This window comes from Arvicanthis niloticus, chromosome 27, assembly GCF_011762505.2.
Source record: "Arvicanthis niloticus isolate mArvNil1 chromosome 27, mArvNil1.pat.X, whole genome shotgun sequence".
In the NCBI taxonomy this organism is placed as follows: Eukaryota; Metazoa; Chordata; class Mammalia; order Rodentia; family Muridae; genus Arvicanthis; species Arvicanthis niloticus.
This window is the reverse complement of record NC_133435.1, coordinates 27,278,457-27,295,638: the sequence shown is the minus strand read 5'-3', so window position 1 is coordinate 27,295,638 and position 17,182 is coordinate 27,278,457. Positions and strand designations below refer to the sequence as shown.

At 35.2% G+C, this 17,182-nt stretch overlaps 1 protein-coding gene and 1 pseudogene across 7 annotated transcripts in view; both read right to left on the bottom strand.

Annotated features, from left to right (window-relative positions):
* Positions 1–17,182, bottom strand: part of Cnot6l (CCR4-NOT transcription complex subunit 6 like) — a 138,123-nt gene that overhangs the window by 111,140 nt on the left and 9,801 nt on the right. The window lies entirely within an intron of this gene.
* On the bottom strand, positions 9,842–10,019 carry LOC143439868 (U2 spliceosomal RNA; annotated as a pseudogene).

Here is a 17,182-nt window from a genome sequence, read left to right as displayed (position 1 = left end):
TGATTAATGACTGATGTGTGAAGGCATGCCACCCTTGGGCTGGTAGGAGAAAGCAGGTTGAGTAAGTCAAAGAGGGCAAGCCAGTAAACTACATTCTCCCTGGTCTGTGCTTTAGTTCCTGCCTCCAGGTTTCCCTTTGAGCTCCAACCCTAGCTTCCCTTAATAATGTAAGATGGAAATATATAATCAAACTTTTTCTCCCAAGTTGCTTTTGGCCTTTAATCAATATTTCATCTTGTAAGCATATTATTAAATAAAATATAAATAACAAAAAATAATCATTCAAACATAATTTAAATCCCTAAATGTGATGCTGGTTATGTTTTTTAGTAACTGCACATACAAGCCAGTCTAGGGTTTAAATACTGAGTGATGAGCAACTTCCATCCAAATAAAGAAAAATGCTTTATTTTAGAAAACATTACAGCTAACTCGTCATATTTCAAGATGAGGAGAAATTATTTTTAGTATTGTTTTAGGGAGTTGTTTTACACAAGCCCTTACTATCTCAAACTGGCCTCAATCACAGTACAGTCCTGGAAGCCTTATATTCATAGTCCACCTGATTAAGCCTTACAAACGCAGGGATTATAGACATTGCCATCATACCTTGCTGTGCAGGGTTTTGCTTTGTATTTATTTGTTGTTGTTATTTTGTATATTTTGCTCTTACGGTGGTACATATCAAACCCACAGTCTCATGCATGCTAAGCAAGAGCTTTTATCTCTTGAGGTGAGACGTTAAGTTGGTTTTCCCAAGTTTCCAGTTTTTACGGTATCTTACATCAATTTCCAGAGGATAAATAACATTAGGAAAACCTGGAGGTCCTGATCATGTAACAAGATAAACTAAAAGCCCCTTAACAACAATTTATCTTAAGTCTTTAAACCTTATAAGACACTAGGAAAAACACTGCATATGGTTCTCTAAATATTAACTACACAAGCCACTTTGAATTTCACCTGTTTTGTCCTTTACTACATACACCACCTGTGCAGTCTTTGGAAACCCCCTGTAAAAGTTCTGAAATTAGTCATTTGTCCTGAATAATAAAGTTTATTACTGCTTCTTAATTCTCATGTGAACTATACTCAATCAATTTAATTTATTCAAGAGGTATTTAGTTGCTGAACATAAGAGTACACATCTGTAATCCCAGAACCCAGGAGACTGAAAAGTTTGAAGCCAGTTGACTAAGCAGAAGCCTTGTCTAAAATTAATTAATTAACTAATTGGCTTTGATGGGTTGGGACTGAACATGCTAGTGCACATCCTTAATCCCAACACTCAAGAGGCAGAGGCAGGCATATCTCTGACTCTGAGACCAGCTTAGTCAACAAAGGGAGCTCAAGGCCTGCCAAGGCTTCATGAGACATTACTTGAGAAAGAAGAAGAGAAAAGAAATATTCAGTGTGTATCTACTGCTGTCATTCACTGTACCATGTCCTAATGCTTCAATGTCTGATTTGAAAAGACAGATTTAGAATATTTTACTTTTAAATAATCCTTTAAATAATGACATTTTTTATTAAATGACACTTCTTTTTATTAATAATTCCCCTTAATCAAACAGTTGCATTGTTTTATACTATTATATTGAAATGAAAACTGCTGAAAAAGAAAACATCTTTATCATAAAGAGTAAACGTGATGAATAAAGATAACCTATACGAATAGTCAAGGAGATGAAAAGGATAGAGCTCCCAGAACAGGAATAACAACTATCCTATACTGGGAATGAGACTAAGATAATCAGGTTAACATATAAAGTATATTTAACTTAAAGTGATAGCAAATGGTTTTCTATGGTAGCAATGGTATTTACTTCTACAATTCTTATTGACAAAGAAAATAATTAGTTAACACCATAACAGGGATTTTTTAGTCTTTAGGAATAACTGGATTCAATGTCTTGTTTTCATTTCACTTATTCTTAGGGCTCTACCTCATATCCAAAGTATAGTTAAACAAAAAACATGTGGATACAGGGCAATAACGACTAAGAAGAGACTTTGCATGGCTTTCCAAAGGTATCCCAGATATTTATGTTAATACAGAGAGATCTGGAGGAAAGTTTTTTTCTGGAAAAGGATGAGATCATGTCACAGTACTAATGAAAGAAAGAAGAAAAGGAAGGAAGGAAGAAGGGAGGGAGGGAGGGAGGGAGGGATCAGAGATGGCTCAAAGTATAAAAGCATCTATCTGCTAATGAGCCTAAGAACCTGAATTCAATCCCTGAAAACCATATGGTAGAAGGAGAGAACTGACTCCTGCAAGTAGTCCTCTAACCTCCACATTCACATATATACTGTAGTACACCACTCCCATGTATAATAAGTACATAAATGAATGCACTGATATTTTAAAAATAAATTAGAAAAAGAAAAATCAGGACACAATTCCTTTGGTGGTACATGTTTGTATTTAGGATAATAAAAAATAGACGTGACAAAAAGCACAAATAAAAAAAAGGACTCAAGACCTACAGCTATCTAATTCTACCCATCAGTTCAAATTTAACCAACACTCCTATCAGATAAGAATCAATTTGAAAAACCAAACCTTATGGTTTTCTACCATCCTAATTATATCTTAGTCTCCTAACAACAATTATTCTTCATTGTCTCTCTTTTTCCAATTATCTGCCAGAAAGTGAATGTTAATAAAATCTTCATAAATCAATTCTTCCAGAATTATTACTACTTCTGACATTTCCCTTTGTTGTCACCTTCACTGAACTGAGAAGTACTTCCATTAATAAAGCATGCCCATGATGCATCTGTGAAGATGCTTTTCAAAAGGACTGGATTCATAAGGGACCTGACCTAAGAAATGTTTTTGTTCTGTTGATGGATTCAAAATCTAAAATTCCTAAGAGTGTGTGGAACTGTGAGGGCTGGGATGTACTTGGAGGAAGAAGATCAGAGGCCATGTTGGTGGAGTCTTCTATATTCCTATGATGTTTTCTTTTAACTGCTTCCTGTCAGCTTAAACAGAATCCACTGTCACACTTTTTATCCACCATAATGTTCTGCCTAAATTCATGGGTTCAAATTCCATGGCCTGAGTCCTTTAAAAATGTCAACTAAATAGTTCCCCCTTAAGTTGTTTGTGGCAAGTGTTTGGTCACAACAACAATAAAAACAACTACTATCCTGGCTTTCTGCTTTCTCTTTTATACATGTTTTCTATTATTTCATCAGACATAACACCTCTCACTTCTTTCCATGGGCCTCAAATTAAGCATTCTTCTTGGCTTAATTCATCTATTCACCTCGGCAGTATACCACCTTGTATCTACTGTGCACTGTGTAAAGACTTATCCTTGTGTTACTCAAATGCTGATTTCTCTGCCTTCATATCTCATTGCAATCCTTATTCTGAAATCTCCTGCCTCAATGTTGTAGAAATATTGCTCCATGATTATTCTCTGATTTGTCAATAAAAGCTGATCAGCCAATGACTGAGCAGGGGACAAACTAGTACTGAACTTCCTTCCAGCCAGGAGAAGAGGAAATGAAATAGAGACAGTGGGAATTCACCCCAGGGAAAGTCCAGGAGACACCATGAGAAAACACCTGGAGTCTAGAGAGCCAGATCAGTATTAAAACACAAGTATCACTGGGATTTTGACTAGGAGGTAGCCAGACTAGTTTAAAGGATTAAATAAGAGTAATACTGCTCAGTTGTGCCCTTAAAGCTTGTTAAATAAATAGAATAGTCCAGTCTCAATTATTTGGGAGCTAGGTGAGTTAAAAGAAAACAGCAAAATTTATAATTTGCCACTAATACCTCATCATATTCATATATATATACATATATATACACATATATATGTGTGTGTGTATGTATGTGTGTGTATATATATATAGAGAGAAAGCTGATTCTAAAATATATGGAAAAAGGATCTGTGGAGTCCAAAACTATTTCCTCTCAAAGACTTTTTCTTAAAAATAAAAACATTTAAAGATATAAATTTACAGGAGCACATTTTTTAAAGATTTATCAGAAGCTACAGTTTCCTAGACAGTTTGGTACTAATAACACAACAGAACCTAGAAATTCCAAACATATTCATACAGATATCACCAAAAGATTCTCAGAAAGGTGAGAATTTCAATAAAGAATAAAATTTTCAACAAATGGCTAAATGAGATACTCACATGCAAAACTAAACACTGACCCATACCTTTCATCAAAATAAACTTAAAGGACTATGAACTTAACGTAAAAACCAAACAGCATAAAAATTCTAAAAGAGAGACTGGAGAGATAACTCAGTGATTGAGAGAACTGGCTATTCTTCCAAAGGACCAGGATTCAAATCAGCAACTACATACATAGCAGTTCACAATTGTCTGTAATTACAGTTCCAGGGGATCTGACACTCTCACACAGACATACATGGAGGCAGAACACCAATGTAAATTTAAAAAAAGAAAAAGTTCTAAAAGAAACTTAAAAAATAAGATAAACAAAGATTAATTTAAACAAAGATTTCAAAAAAATAAATTATCTATACAAGAAAACACTAATAAGCAAACACATTCCATGAACAATTAAAGCATCTGCTATTTGAAAAATTAAATCATGAGATTAAGAATGTTTCAAGCTGGGCAGTGGTAGCGCACACCTTTGATCCCAGCACTTGGGAGGCAGAGGCAGGCAGACTTCTGAGTTCGAGGCCAGCCTGGTCTACAGAGTGAGTTCCAGGACAACCAGGGCTACACAGAGAAACCCTGCTCGAAAAACCATTAAAAAAAAAAAAGAAAAAAAAAAAAGAATGTTTTCAAAATACATATCATGAAAAAACACTCCAAAAAACTCACAAAATACAACAATCTAATTTTTAAAAAGGTACTACAGGAATATCTCAGGGTAGAATATATGCTTTGAATGTGATTTTTATCTCCTGCACAGACTTAAAAAGACTTTTCACTAAACAAGATATATATAAAACAAATAAGCATATATTAAGAATAAAGTAAATAAGCATATAAGATGTTAAACATTAAGCATCAAGAAAATGTAAATAAACTGACTGAACATCTATCAGAATGACTAAATTTTAAAGCTCACATGTGATGGGGACAAGACACTAGGATAAATCTGAGAGAGAAGGAATCAATAGTTGTAGATAGGATGTGGCAGACAAACAAAACAAACCTAGATAAAACAAATAGGAAAGAAGAACGGGCCAGCTGTAACACTTACAAGTAGCTCAATGTGGTATTGTGATGCTCTCTTGGAATCCCAGCATTCTGGTACTTATGAATTCAAGACCAGCCTGATCTACGTGGTGAGTTCTGGGCCAGCCAGAGCTACATAGTGAGACTCTGTCTAGACAGACAGATGGACAAACGGATGAATTACATACATACATACATACATACATACATACACACACACATACACACACACACTGCATTCTTTCTATTAAGAGAGCTAATTAATAACAAGTTATGCACACAGAAAATCCCACTAGATCTATAAGCAGTATAACCTGGAAAATTGGCAAACAATCCTACAGCACCAAGATTTTTTCTTCAAATAATCCTAGAAACAAAAACATCTCTGCTTCAATAAACAAAACAAGACAAACTACATGAATGCCTATAAGAGGATCACATTTATCATATAAACAAGTCTACTAAAAGAATTACATTTGAAAGGTAGACACATGAATCTCACTGTGAAGGGAAAATAGAGCAGATATCACAGGTGAATGGGGGTAGGAGCCTGGATGGGAGTAGGGATGGGAACAAGAGGGATCAATGAGGGGAAGATGGAGAAAGAGTACTGGGAGAGACAACTAAAATGGGGGGAGGGGGGAGCAGCATCTCTGGAAGCTAGAAACCTAGGGCAATGAAAATCCCCAGAAATGATGAGGGTGATCCTAGCTAAGACTTCTAGCAATGGGGGAAAAAGAGCTTGAACTGGCCATCTTTTGTAACTAAGAAAGACTTCCAGTGGAGGAATTTGGAAACCAATCCAGCCACAAAATTTCTAACCTACAATTTGTCCCGTTTACAAGACGTGCTGGGTAAAGAAGACACAGAAATTGTGGGAATGCCCAAACAACAACTGGTCTAGCTTGGAGACTCATGAGTAGGAGCTCACCCCAGACACTACCTAGAGGGACAGGAACCAAGGCTCGTAACCCAGAGACCTACTACAGAATAAAATGATTCCTAATGATATTCTGCTATACTCATAGATTGGTGCCTAGCCCAAATTGTCATCAGAGAAGCTTTACCCAACAACTGATGGAAACAGATAAAGAGACACATAGTCACATATTAGACAGAACTTGGGATCCTTCAGAGGAAGGGGAGAAAGGGTTATAGGAGACAGAAGGGTCAAGGACACCACCAGAAAACCCACAGAATCAACTAACCTGGACTCGAGAGGCTCACAGAGATTGAACTGTAAACCAGGGAGCCTATGCTCCCTTAGGTCCTCTGCACCTATGTTGTAGTTGTATAGCTTGGTCTTCTTGTAGGACTCCTAACAGTGGAAGCAGGGACTATCTCTGACTCTGTTACCTGCCTTTTTACCTGCCTTTGAGACCCTTTTCTCTTACCTTAATAAGAGAGGAGGTACCTAGTTTTTCTGCAACTTGATATGTCCTGGGTGGTTGATATCCATGGGAAGCCTGCCCTTTGCTGAAGAGGAGTGTGGGAGTGAGAGGGATGGACTGGGAAGAGAGGGGAAACTTCAGTGGGAATGGATGAATGGATGGGTAGATGTCATAAAAATTATATTTGGTCCAACATGTTTAAATAGAGATGGAAGGTACACCAAAAACCAGAAGCAACAAATTCATACAAAATCTTTTTCCTTCCAATTTCAAGCTTTGTCTCAGATCATATATAAAAGCAATGACTTAACTAATACTTTACAAAAATTTTTTTAGATAAATAATTACCTATGGTAGGTGTGTGACAGCACAAGCCTTTAATCCCAGCACTCAGGAGGCAGAAACATTAAGATCTCTGTGTGATCAAAGCTAGCTTGTGCTACATACAGAATTCTAAATCAGCCAGGGCCACACAATAAAATCCTGCCTTAAAACAACAATCTATATAAACTAAGAAGGTTACATTGTGTCTAAAAAGATACTGTTTGTTCAATGACTAGAAAACAGCATACAAAAGTAAAAGTTTAACAAATAAACCCTTTTAATGATGCATAACCTTTTCCATCATTTTAGTTTTCTGAGAAAATATTTTAAGTTACATTGAACAGCAAATTCTGATAATATGAAAATATAATAATCTGTAATAAATGTCCCATACTTTTTATATTAACCAAATTATACAATGCTCCAGTATTAGATGAGAACAGTAATATTTAAAGAGATGATAAATATTACTTTTCTGAGAACCAAAGTATAGAACATGGGAAAGCATTAGCTAAATGTGTAAGTTTCCACTAAAAACTGTGGAGTAAAACAGAAAAATCTCAATAACAAAACTATACAGGATAAAATTCAACAAGTATAAAGGAAAATGTTTTCAAGGTACCCATATTTTATCATAAAAGGATTTAGAGGAAAGGTAGATGCAATGCTGATCCACAATCATCCAAAACAGCATTAAACAAAGAGGATGGTGAAGCAGGGACATGAGTAATTTCTCACCAAAATATCTATTCTACTCATATAAATACCTACCAAAAGGTGTCAAGCCAATAAGGTTTGAAAGAAAGGGGTGTTAACCTCAAAATAGTTCCTAAAATAAATGGTTAAAATAAAACAACATGAGAACTCACAAAGGCTCTAAATCAACAATGTTCCCATGCTATAGCCCAAAGTAAAAACAAAAGCCAGCCACTGAAAGAGAAATCTGTATATTATCAGAAGAAAATTAATTTATTTGTTCATTTTCTACAAAGGCCCAGGAACGTGACTTCAGTTCTTGTTTTCTTGGCAGATAGATACTCTACAGAAGCAACAAAACACACAAAAGATAATGTTCTTCCAAATTGTAGTCCTGAAGTAGAAATGACTCCATAAAAAGCTCATGGAAGGTCACAGGGGAACAAATGTCTAGTTATGTTACTTAAAAAACTTTTTGTTCCATTAGCTAGACAATACAAAATAGTAACAGTACACACATATAACATACTAGGAATAACACTAGCTGCAGAATCAAAGGATAGTATTCCTTAACAATTTTTGAAACTTAATTACATACAATCCATACCTACTATAACTGAGAAAATGCTACATTTTTTTCTTAAATGTTATTTTGAAGTTACTTTTGACAAAAGGCATAAGAATGTAACATTGTAGAAACATTTACATAAAACCCATGACAGAACTGTTTCCCTTGTCCTAAAAATAACCAAAACACTCAATACCAGAATCCTTCTTCTAAGCTGTTTGACAGGGCTGCCTCTAAGAGACTCACAAAATCTACTGCCCATGTTCTTGGTAATTCCCCAGAGGTAAAAGTAAGTCCCTACTGCAGAAGACACTTCAAAAACAGGGCCCAGAGACCCCGAGTGGAAACTGACTTGAACTCCCACTCCCTGTGGACTAGCTTTCATAGACTACTACCCAGTTATGATGCCTATGAACCACCTCAACAATCTGGTACTGAAAACCTGGCTAACTACTCAGTTCTAGTGAAATTATGGCTGCTGGAAGAGAATCTACAATCAATTTACTAAACCAACACAATCCCTAACAACAATCTATAAACCATTGTCCTTATACCCCCAGGTAAGTTATGTATGATCTTTGCCTCCTCATCAAGGAAACTTCTCCTTGCAACAGAGACCACTGCAGAAAACCACAACCAATCAGTATGCAGTTTTGCAGCTCAGTACCAAAAGATACATCTACAAGACATTCCCACACCCAAGGGTCAGAAAACACTGCAGAAGAGAGAAATGGTTGCCAACTAAATTATAATCTCAAAACTATAAACAAAATTTTAAACTCTTACTGTTTTGGAACTATGACAAATATACACATCTTCCTATTTTTCACTTCTTTACAAAATATTTTATTACTTTCCACAAAAAAATAAAACATTTCAAAAATCAATGTAATATAATAAATAATGTATGTAAATATCAAAAGAAGCCACTGAGAACTAAATCTGGATTGAGTAATTCTTAATCAGATTGATGATTAAAAAGATTTATGAATAAAAATGTCCTAAATGTATATACATGTTCACATTCTTTATGTATATTGCACAGCTTAATTTGCCCTTATCCTATTAAAATGTGGCTACTGAGGAAATGTCTTTTAAAATGACTTCTTAATTACTAACTGAAGATTTGCTTTCCTTTTCAATCAGTGCTAATCCCAAATGACTTTTCTAGTTTTAAAAACTGAGGATCACACTATCTTAAACTTCCTCTTATCTTCTGGACCAAATTTTAAGTAGGATAAAGAAAGATGGAGTTTATGAATTGAAACAAGAAAACATGCACTAAATACCCAGTATATACCTAGACACCATGAACTCTCATATAGTATTTCACTAAACTTATGAATAATATATTAACTGTCAATTTACAGATAAGAAAACTGAAATACGGGGCTGGAGAGATGGCTCAGTGGTTAAGAGCACTGACTGCTCTTCCAGAGGTCCTGAGTTCAATTCCCAGCAACCACATGGTGGCTCACAACCATCTGCAATTAGATCTGACGCCCTCTTCTGGCTTGCCTAAAGACAACTACAGTGTACTCATATATGTAAAATAAATAAAATCTTTAAAATATATATATATATATATATAAAAAAACTGAAATACAGAAAAGTTGTGAAACAACCAATATCCCACAGATGATGCATAAGTAAAATTTCTTTTAAGTCCCCAACAGGGTGCACAATTCCTACAATACCCGGTCTATACATAGAATGAACGTATAGCATGTTCCTATCCATCTCCTTACTCCAAAAACATATATATTGTTCTTGGAGAGAGAACACATCAGATAGCAGACTGTAAGAACAGATGCTACACTTGATTTTTGCCTAAAAAGCAGATAATGGAATTTAAACATAGATCAAGTGCTTGAGATATGGCTAAGGAATATAATACTTGCCTATCATTTGACCCTTAACTTTGAAAAATAAACCCAAATCTATGAAATGTAAGTCCAACTATAAAATCTAAGCTCTTACTAAGCCATCCCAAGCTTAGTTCTGTACATTCCTAGAAAAAAAAATGTACAAAAATGAGTTTTACAGTCTTAATGTAAAAAGAACTTTTCAGCAAGGCAAAGACCAGTAGAAATTAAAAAACAAGGAGGCTTATTAATGGACATCTTTAATTCCAGGACTCAGGAGACAGAGGCAGACAGATCTCTGAGTTGAAGCCTAGCCTGATCTACATACAGGGTTTCAGGATAGCAAAGCCTATAAACAATAAAATGCTGTCTTTAAAAAAAAAATAAATGAAGCAAAAAGTTTAATTTAATCTTGATAAAGCAACGAGTAAGGTCAAAAGACATCCAAGAAACAGTAACAAAAACTCTGTAAAATATTTACAAGCAGCAGTACAATGGGTTTTTGTTGTTATTGTTGCTATAAAACCTCACAAATCAGTTTTTTTTACAAAGTATAAATTCCAATAGAAATATTTAAGGTGAAGATCATGATTAGGCAAGTCACAAAACAATATAAAAGAATTAAAAGAATACACAAGCCGGGCAGTAGTGGAGCACGCCTTTAATCCCAGCACTTGGGAGGCAGAGGCAGGGAGATTTCTGAGTTCCGGGCCAGCCTGGTGTACAGGGTGAGTTCCAGGACAGCCAGGGCTACACAGAGAAACTGTGTCTCAGCAAACCAAAAAAAAAAAAAAAAAAAAAACACCACAATGGGACCAAAACAAATCCTCACTAGCAAAAAAACTAAGTATTTTTTAAAAATATATGACTATTCTCAGAATGGCAATGATTAATAACATAAATGACAGCTTAGAGAAAGAAGCCATCGTTTGAAAAACTGGTGATAAAATTTTTTCAGGAGTATTGTAAACAGAACTCAGAACCTCAAGCTTGCTAAGCCAAACATTCTACCGCTGAGTTTTGTATTTTCAGCCCCCAACACCTATGGTTGTAAAATTTTATGCATTTCTAAAGAGAAATCTGACAAGATTTATCAAAATTATATACTTATTTGATTCTGCAAACCCACTTGTAGAAATTTATCCTTAAAAAAAAAAAAATCATTCAAGGGCTAGTGAGATGGTTCAGTGGTTAATAACACTGCTCTTTCAGAGGTTCTGAGTTCACCAGCAACCACATGGTGACTCATGACCATCTATAAAAAGATCTGATGGCCTCTTAAGGCATGTAGGTATACATGTAGACAAGGCACTCCTACATTAAAACATATATACATAAATAATTTTTTAAAAAAGCATTCAATATGGGAGTTGCAGAGGTGACTTGTGTAAAGTGCTTGCTGGGAAAGCCTAAGTGTCTGAGTTCAGAGCCCTAGAACCCATGTGGGCTCTAGAAGTATGACTGAGAAAACCATCCCAATATTCTGGCCTACACACACACACCAAGTGAGCATTCCCAGACACAAGCAAACAACACACACACACACATACAAAAGTATTCAAAGACATTTATATTTTTTACTTTGTTTTGATAATCATCCTAAATTATCAACTAGCAGGAAATTGGATAAATGGTATATCAATAAAGATTAAAATGAAGCCATTAAAAATGACTTAGACAAACATATGTTAATTACTTCCAAACTCAGAGTTACCATATAAGCAAGTCCATTCTTAAGTATATACTCAAGAAAAATTAAAACATATGTCCCAACAAATTCTACACACTATTATAGCAAAACTATTTAGAACAGTGAAAAATATGCATATACAAAAAAACATGTTACCCATAACAAAGAATGAGAACTAGGAATGTAGTTGACTCATAGAAAGACTGCCTACTATTTACAAATCCCTGAATTTAATCTCCAGTACTGCATAAACTGGTGTGGTGATACACGTCTGTACTAGCAATACTTACAAAGTAGAAGCAGGAGGATACACAGTTTAAAGTCATACTTTGCTATGCATCCTACATAACATCCATGGCATGTTGGGAATTAGCTTATGATACAGGAGACACTGTTTCAAAAAAAAAAGGAATGAAGTACTATTACATGTTACCAAATGGCTTATTCTTGAAACATTATGCTAAATAAAAAAAAGTTGGGCACAGAAGATCACATATATAATTCCACTGTCATTAAATGCCTAGAACAGGCAATCCATTAAAAATTCCAAGTATGAATCCCAGCACTTGGGAGGCAAATACAGGCAGTTCTCTGAGAATTCAGAAGCCAGCCAGAGCTACATGGTAAAACCATGCCTCAAAAAAAAAAAAAAAAAAAAAAAGAGTTTTAATCAACCAGCAAGAGTTGATAGCTGCCAGCAGAAAGGGGAAATAGAACTGATATTCAATCAGATTTCTTTTAGAACTGGTGAATACTCTATGCATAGGTGATATATTCACAATAATATGAATATACTAAAATCATTGAGATACATTTTAAAATAGGAATTTAGCATTTAATGTGGCACATAAAAATTTGAAAGCATAAACTATACCTCTAGATAAAAAATTAATGTGATATGTTCCAATTAAAAACAGCATATTCAATGATTTTATTTATATGAAATACTTTGATGGTTATATAAAAGCATATTGCTCAGATAATAGTTCTATACACTATACTAATAGTCTTACTATGAAAAACATAACCAGGAAATTATCCCTTAGTATCATTTCGAATTGTTCTTTTTAAAAGAGCATGTATCACTTGCAAAAAGATAAAAAGAGTAAAATTACTACCATCTGTAAAGAAAAGTACATAACTGAGACAAAATAGATAAAAGTTGAGAGAACCCAGGAGACAATAAGCATAGATTGTTAACCTGGGGTGGGGCCCATGAATGTCAGGGAATCTGTGAATTTGTATAGAAAAAAAAAAAAAAAAAACTGTATCACAGTTTTCACTAAAATATAGTACTTTTTTCATACAGAGACAACCTACAAAGCAGTAATGATAACTATGATTTTTGTCAATAAACAGAATTTAATGTTTATATCCTATTATAGTTGTTACAAAAATCTGAGTATTTTCACTACTTCATAATTATAGTTATTAGACTCACTACATCTTCTTAAATACACTAAGAAAGAAATATATATACTTTTTTACCACATGTATTTTTTAATAGTTTTGTTTTGTTAGGGATTTTTAGAGGGAAGAACTAATTTTGTTTTTGTTTTTGAAACCAGGTCTCATGTATGGTATCCTCACTAAGTAGCCAAGGATAATCTTGAACTTCTGATCCTCTTGCCTCTACCTCTCAAATGCTGGGATTACAGGAGCATGACAATATAATCCAGGATCTTGTGTTGCTAAATTGCCCTCTACCAAATCAGCTAAATACTCAGCACAAAAGGTTCTTTTTAATCCAATTTATTTTCTTTTATTTACCTTCAATTATACAAATGAACTACAGCCATCCAGGCTATCAGTGGAGTTTTCAGAACCTAGCGAAAGTTAAAATCTCTGATGTCCACAGACCAGGAATACATTCAATTAAGAATTAAGTAGGGCATAAATTCAGGAAACAAGTCATCCCACTAGAGAATGTACCAATCTATTTCTCTAACACATTTTTAATTTTTATTTATTTATTTTTGTCTTTTGAGGCAGGATCTCACCATGTAGCTCTGGCTGGCCTGAATGGAACTAGGCTTATTAGCCAGGCTGGGCTCAAACTCTAGATGGTCTGTTTCACAAATGCTGAGGTTAAAAGCAGGTGCCACTACTAACAAATGAAGTGGAAACTTAAGGGTTCTTTGGAAAGTCAGTTGGATGGTCTTTTGCTGAGGCAAACACATGAAGGAATATTTCACTGAAGCAGATATAGGAGAGAGGATGGTCTGTTAAAGCAGGCACATGAAAGGACACGTGATGAAACTATTCTTTGCTAACAACACACATAAGGTCCACCTTACACTGTGTAGTTGAGCTTCATTTGTTGGGACTCCATAGAGAAACGCAGCAAAAATGTTCTGTTGATGTGCTGCAGTTTCTTGCCGCTTCCAAGAATTCAGGCTGATTGGCAGAGTGGTATCAGCCAAGAAAGATGAGGAAAGGCCTGTGGAGGATCCATGAAGTTTGGAGAGACAATAACAGAGGCAGAGCTTGGCTTGCTGGTACAGCTAGCTGTGTGCAAAGTTGGGTCTTGAATCTTCACTGATCTTCACTTCTCCTAGAGAGGCACAGCTGAGAACTTCTGGTGTTCCTGCTGGTCCCTCCTGCTGACTTGTGCTGAGGCTGAGGCCTGGCTGTCTCTGCTAGCTAGGTAGTGCAACCACTGGTGATTCGTGGTCGCTATCCCAACTCTTAACAAACTGGACTGCTGGTGTATCCCTGACAACACAGACGGGAGTTGCTCCAAAGAACCTTACTAAACAGGTCCACTTCCCCCTTATCCTTTCTTTCCCACTACCTCTGCTGTACCGGTAGTGGGCTAAAAGGGAGGTTAAAGCATTTAAGAACCATCATTAAAAATAGGTTTTGAAAAAAATTAAAGTTACAAACAAAAAAATTCTTAATTTCTTTCTCTGAAGTGACTCTTCATCATGTTCTGACTTGGCTCTAAGTTCTCTCCGTCATACAAAATAGCCAATAGGCCTTGAAAGTTTCTTTTTTCATCCCAACATAAATCTTGTTAGTTAAGAATTTCATACATTTTGATTATATCTACCTCCACACCTTTAAAACCTATTTCTTGACTTAACCATTTATATTTTAATTCTAAATTTTAAAAGAAACTCTCTTCCCATTCTCATCTCCACTGATTTCTTTTGTCTACCAGACTATTTTAAGTTAAAATTTTAATTTACTAAAATTTAATTTCATAAGTACTGTATTTACATCATTTCTACTCTTTCCACTCCAACTCCTCCCATGTCCAACTCCATGTGCCCAATTCCCAAATTCAAAACTTATTACTTACATCTGTATGTATGTATGTATGTATGTCTGTATGTATCTGGACTCTTTAGGCACCTGCATGCATGTGCGTACAAACACACACACACACTCCCCATTAGGTCCATTATTTAGTGTTATTCAAAATAACATATGATTAGTTAGGGCTGATCACTTAGGACTGGGTATCAGAAGACTTGACACTTGATAAAACTCCCTCTCCCTCTCTCAACAGCCAGATTACCTAAAGCGCCTCATATAGGAATGGGATCCTGTAAGATTATCCCACCCACAATGGCATGTTGAATGGTGTCATTATGCAAGTCTTGTGTAGGTCATCATATTGTTGAGATGTCATGGTTCAGATTCTCAGTCATGTCCTTGCAGCAGGCAATCTGGTTTTCTGGGCTCTTATCATCTTTCTGACCCATCGTCTACAATTTTCCCTGAGCCTTAAATGTAGGGGCTGTATTGCAGCTAGACCAATTGGAGTTAGGCACTTCACAGTCATTCATTTTCTGAATTCTGATCAGCTGTGGATCTCTGTAGTGTCTTCCATATGCTGCAAAATTAACCTTCTCTGCTGAGGAATGAGAATGACACCTCTCAGGCTGGGCTGATGCGTAGGCTATACAACCCACATAAAGACCTCTTCAAGTGTCCAGATTATAATATTCTTAAAAATAAATTTCAGAAATCAGGGTGTTCACCTGTCCTGTTCAAGACCCAGGTTCAATCCCTAGCACAGCAAAAAGAATGAGTAAACTTTAAACTTTTTTTTTACTAACTTGTTCAAAATCAACCAGTGGCTCCCCATGTCTTTAACAGTATAGGTAAATATGAGATTTCAAAGCTACATAGTGTCTACTAGTAAAAGTGTGTGGTTAACTAATGAATGGCCTCTAAAATAAAGCCACATTACAACTATTAAGTATTAGTAAGAAACTTCAATTTATGTATTTAAAAAATGCTTTGTTGAAATCTCTATGTCAATGACATAAGGACAAAACTAATATTCCTTATTAGGCACATATCCCACTTATAATCACGCTTTAATTTGCCCAATTAACTTAATGTTCCTATCCAAGCCATGAAATCTAACCAGAAGGTAAACTGATTTTCTAAAACCTTAACATCTGCAAGTAGGTATTTGTTGATGTAATTTTTACTGCTTACAATGGCACTTATTAATTTAATACACATTTCCAAAGTTCTTACTATATACCAAGCATTTCATGTTCCCTATTATGTTTCAAACGTTTGAGCCATAAAGATGAAGTATATATCATCTGCACTCTTCAAAATGGCATACTCTATTAGAAAACCCAAGACATAAACCAGGTAATTATAAGACCCTGTGGCAAATTTTATCAAAGAGGGAACACAAAGGATGTTAAAGGCATACAAGAAAAATCATAAAGCAAAGCCTGGACGTGTCAGATAAGGTTTCCCAGAGTAAGTAACACCTGAGGTGAATTATTAAAGAAGTCAGCAGAGTTATAAAGCATAAGGTACTATAGGCACATTTAAAGCATTGACAAGACTGTAAGTCACTCACTTTGGCTAATCTACGGAATATGGGAGAGGAAAGAGTAATGAGTAATAAAACTGGAAAGGTAAGCAAGACAAGCTCTTGATGGGCCCTCCTTATAATGTCATGAAATGTGCATCTTTCTCTGGAAGACTATACAACAGAAAGACATCAGGGAATCACACAGGTATAAGAATTCCAACAACATAATTGCCAATCTACCACTTAATATGAGACCTTCATGAAATGTTAAAACTTCAGGATTTTCACATATACTACAGAGATTAGTAATATCAATTTCACCAATATTATAAAAAGAAATGTTATTTCATTTAAATCTAGCAGAGGGATATCAAACTGCTTACACCCTGACTTGATAGTAGTTATTAGTATTTATATCTTTAAGTAATAATTGAAAACAAAAACTTTAAGCTGGATATTGCTGCTCACATTTATACTTCCACTATTAGATAGACTGAGGTAGGAGGAATGTCTTGAGTTACAGGCTAGCCTGGGATGTAAGGTCAAATCCTGTCTCAAAGGAAAGAGTTAAATTACAAGAACAAAAAAGATAACAAAAAGATCTTATATGATCTGAAAAAATCAAAATATTTACATCTCTTCACTGAAAGTATGATTCAACCTAGC